This window comes from Xyrauchen texanus, chromosome 5, assembly GCF_025860055.1.
Source record: "Xyrauchen texanus isolate HMW12.3.18 chromosome 5, RBS_HiC_50CHRs, whole genome shotgun sequence".
Taxonomy (NCBI): Eukaryota; Metazoa; Chordata; class Actinopteri; order Cypriniformes; family Catostomidae; genus Xyrauchen; species Xyrauchen texanus.
Genome location: NC_068280.1, coordinates 18,662,544 through 18,667,546, shown reverse-complemented (window position 1 = coordinate 18,667,546; position 5,003 = coordinate 18,662,544).

Here is a 5,003-nt window from a genome sequence, read left to right as displayed (position 1 = left end):
ATACAAAATATAATATCCCAGTCATTTTGTAACGTGTTTTGGGTTAATGCTTTTCTAATAGACATGGCATTCATGTCTATTAGAAAAAAATGTTATACTTGTGACTTGTGATTAATGACTTGTGATTAATGTCATTAATAAATTAAATAATTATGATTATAAATCATATGGAATGAAATACAAACCTTTATTGTTTTGCAATGGTTACCCACAATCACTTTCCTCACTACAACAGCAAAGTATCTAAAGTTTACTATGTAATTATTTCTCAATACACAATATATATATATATATATATATATATATATATATATATATATATATATATATATATATATATATATATATATATATATAGGCAGTGTAAATAATTGCCTACAAAAGGACAACATACCTCTGAACCTGAGAAAAGGCCAAGTTGGCAGACAGAATTTGCATGCCCCGCCCCGGACATACGGGTATAAAGGGAAGCAGGGCAGCAAGTGCCAGTCAGAAGTTTTCTTCGGAGCCGAACGGTTGTGCAACAAGCGAGCTGAAGTTCACTGCTGTTTCACTCACTTCTGTCAGCGAGAAGCATTGCTGTTGGATCTACGGTGCGTTTCCAGCTGGCGTTCTCTCTCTGCAAGCTGTGCAGTCTACGCCCTGGCGACAGCGTTTGTCATTGTTAAAAGAGTGTTTTCCTCCTAAAAGAGTTTGATTCTCTAAAAGAGTTTGAGTTTTCCACTCACAAAAGAGCAATACACAGCAGTGTTTTCAAGATTCCTTTCCGCCCCGTGTCGTTCCTGGATGTGGTCGATTTCTCTCCAAGACCGATGGCCACAGACGCTGCCTCGTGTGCCTGGGCAGCGATCATACTGAGGCAGCGTTCGTGGATGGCTCATGTACTCATTGCGAGAACATGACCATGGCAGCGTTGCAGTCACGGCTCTCCTTCCTTAAGGTGAATCCCCCTCGCTCTCAGAGCAACAAAGGTCACAGCGTGGGCACGTGGGTGGGCGACACCTCTTCGGCGACACCGTCGACGACTTCGCCCAGTAGTTCTCGGCGGTAAAGAATCAGACGGAGGCGATTTCTCACATCATAGGTTGCTCCGCCTCAACCTGGGCCCAGCTCTCAGCCCCAGCGTCGAGCAACTCACAGGCGCCGTACGCCCCCCCGTCTCAGGACCCCTTCCAAGACCAGGACAGCTCCGAAGCGCTCCTGAGACGGGCGACCCAGGCAGTCGGATGTTCGCTCCGGAGCTGGTACCAAGACCACTCTGTCCCCTGGTGGAGGGCCGGGAGGAGAATTCTTGTTTGCATTATTTTCATTTGCCACACCGCCTTAGAGCTGCGGTACCCACATTCTCAATAAAATAGCGATTTCCTCCCTGGGTCATCTGGCCAGTGCACACCGTTCTCACGGCACCCCGGCCACAAAATACTACAGTCCCGTCTCCCCGGATTCAGCTACCTCGCATCCGGCCCCACGACTGCTCAGCTACCTCACGGAGCAAGGTAAGTGCTTCGAGTCTTTTCTCAGCACCCAAGCCTCGGACTCTCTTTTGCCTCCAGACAGACTATTACCTGCTCCCCCACGCCGCGAAGCCCCACCCGGTACATCAAAAGTGATCGTCCAGTTAGTGCCCCTCGTGCAGAGTTTGGATGCGTGGCTTTCACTTCCCAATCCATCGCGCTGGTTGGCCAGGACCATCCACTTCCGTGCGCGGCGAGAAAGCCAGCGCCTTACGAGCAGAGATCACGACCCTGCTCCTCAAGGATGCTATAGAGCCCGTCCCTCCAGCTTAGATGGAGAAGGGTTTCTACAGCCCTTACTTCATCGTACCCAAGAAAAGCAGTGGGTTGCAACCAATCTTGGTCCTGCGAGTTCTTGGTCCCGTTCAAAATGCTCACGCAGAAACAGATTCTTACCTGCGTTAGACAGCTAGATTGGTTCGCGGCGGTAGACCTGAAGGACGCGTACTTCCACGTTTCCATTATGCCTCGACACTGACCCTTCTTACTGTTCGCGTTCGATGGCCAGGTGTATCAGTACAAGGTCCTCCCTTTCGGCCTGTCCCTGTCCCCTCGTGTCTTCACGAAGATCACAGAGGCAGCTCTTGCCCCGCTAATGGAAGTGGGCATCCGCATAATCAACAACATCAACGGCTGGCTCATCCTGGCTCAATCTCGAGAGTTACTGTGCGTTGACAGGGACCAGGTGCTCAGGCTATGGCTTCAGTTCAACTAGGAAAAGAGCAAGCTCGTCCCGGTCCAGAGCATCTCTTTTCTCGGCTTGGAGTTCAACTCTGTCTCAACGACAGAGCGTCTCACCAACGAGCGTGCTCAGTCAGTGCTCAGGTGCCAGCACAGCGGTTCCCCTAAAACAATTCCAGAGGCTCCTGGGGCATATGGCATCCTCAGCCGCAGCCACACCGCTCGGGTTGATGCATATGAGGCCGCTTCAGCACTGGCTACAGACTCGAGTCCCGAGCTGGAGGTGCGGCGGGGCATGATGTGAGATATGGCCTCCGTCTGCTTTTTCACCGCTGAGAACTGCTGGGTGAAGTCCTCTGCAGTGTCGCCGAAAAGGCCGAACTGGGAGACAGGTGCGTTGAGGAAGCGTGTTTTGTCCACTTCGTGCATCCCGACCATGTTCAGCCACAGATGTCATTCCTGAACCACGAGTGTGGCCATCGCCTGCCAGAGTGATCGCGCTGTGACCTTTGTGGCCCTGAGGGCGAGGTCGATCGCTGAGCGCAGTTCCTGCAGCACGTCGGGATCAGGACTACCCAAGTGCAGATCTTTAAGAGCCTTGGCCTGGTGGACTTGCAGGATGGCCATGGTATGCAGGGCAGAAGCGGCCTGTCCGGTGGCACTGTAGGCTTTGGAGGTCAATGAAGACGTCATCCTACAGGCCTTGGAGGGTAGCGCCAGGTGGCAGCGTTCTTTGGGACACAGATGGATTGCAATCACTCAGGAACTGTGAGCTGTGAGCGGCACGCAGACCCAAGGAACCAATCATCCAGCCGCGAAGGCTGTGGGGAGGACGGAGGGTTCCAGTCCAGCCCCACGCTAACGGGGTCATGTTCTCGCAATGAGAACATGAGCCATCCACAAACGCTGCCTCGGTGTGATCGCTGCCCAGACACACGAGACAGCGCCTGTGGTCGTCAGGAGCGGAGAGCACTCTACCACATCCAGGAACTACACAGGGGCGGAAGGGCATCTTTATAAAGATGTATCCTGAAAGGACGTTCAACACCAGCTGTGTATATGCTCTTTTAGAGAAATAACTCTCTTAACTGCGCTATTGAAGCACCCAGGGGCAAAGCTTCACTGCCGTGCAGAGAAGGAGAAAGCCGCTGATATGCTCCGTAGATCCAACAACAATCGCTCAGAGATGGGAGGAACATCGTGTGACTCGCAGCTCGCTGCATTCACAACCGGTCGGCTCCGAAGAAAATTTCTGAATGAAAGTTCTCTGCAGTGTCGTCGAAAAGGCCGAACTGGGAGACAGGTGCGTTGAGGAAGCGTGTTTTGTCCACTTCGTGCATCCCGACCATGTTCAGCCACAGATGTCGTTCCTGAACCACGAGTGTGGCCATTGCCTGCCAGAGTGATCGCTCTGTGACCTTCGTGGTTCTGAGGAACATCGTGTGACTCACAGCTCGCTGCATTCACAACCGGTCGGCTCCGAAGAAAATTTCTGAATGAAACAGATGCATTTCCCTCCCTTTATACCCGGATGTCCGGGGGCGGGACATGCAAATTCTGTCTGCCAATTTCTCATTGGCCTTTTCTCATAGATCAGAGATGCAAAAGGCTCTCAAGAGAGACCCCTAGTGTCGCTTCTTCGACACAACGTCGAAGTGAGTGACAGACGGGGAACTACGGTTTCAGGAAATGCCAAATCGTTGAACTATGTTGGTAACGATGGAACTTGCAATCCTAGTTGACTAACAAAAGTTTTGGGAAACGCAGTCCTGGTTGGGATTCTCAAACCAAAAGAGCAGTGTTTTGATAGCATCACAAAGTCAGAGGTTTTACCCTTTTTAGGGTCTACAAATGGCTTACATATAGTTGACTGCACGTTAAACTGAAATAGAACGTATTTAAACAGGACAGTTTCATTAGCGAGGCATCACCATAGTGATGATTTTCCTGCACCATGAAAACCTACCGTACTGGCATCGGAATGATATTGAAAATACGGACCAATGGCGGCGTTTTGGTGCTGCAGGCAAAAAGTCCTCTAAGTAATGTTTTGTCTTGAGAGTAAAGTTGATTTAAACATAACAAAAAATTTAAAATATCAACTTCACCATATTCTTATATTGTAATGTTTATTTCCCCCACTTTTAGTCAGTGGTTGGCTTTCAAGTTCCACTAATGATTTTGATGAATGCAAAACCCAACAAAAACACAGTACTCTGAACTGAAAGTCTCTCTTAGATGCTATGGGACAGGTAGTATAAACAACATAAATGACTTTACTAAATCATCTACTACCTCACATTCCTCTATCTCTTGTTTTTATGAACATGTCAGGTCAGTATTTTAAAGGAGGTCTCCAATGTTCAGGTGTTTGAGAGGAATTTTCTGAGCAACTAATTCCTGTCTTCCTGTCTTTTCACACACAGCACAGAGGGTTCAAGGTTATTCAGTGTGGCACTGAATATAGGAATTCTGGAAGTTTACATCATACATTTTTTCAAATCAGAAACAGTCTGAGAATTTTATTACACCCAAAGTATCAAACTTTTTGAGTCAGACGAAGTCTTAATTGGCAGTTAACTAAACAGATGATGCTCTCTAATCTGGTATCAAAGTATGTGGGAGGAATGGCTCATAAAGACAATTCCAACAACTTCCTTCCAGAAATACAACACAGTGGCAGTTTTATTGTGTGTGGCTCATGACATAATTATCCATCTTTTTTTTTTTTACTTTTGCTTAGAGCAATTAATACAGTACTGAATCACTTTGGAGATCACAATGTAGCACAAACTACAAAAATACTGG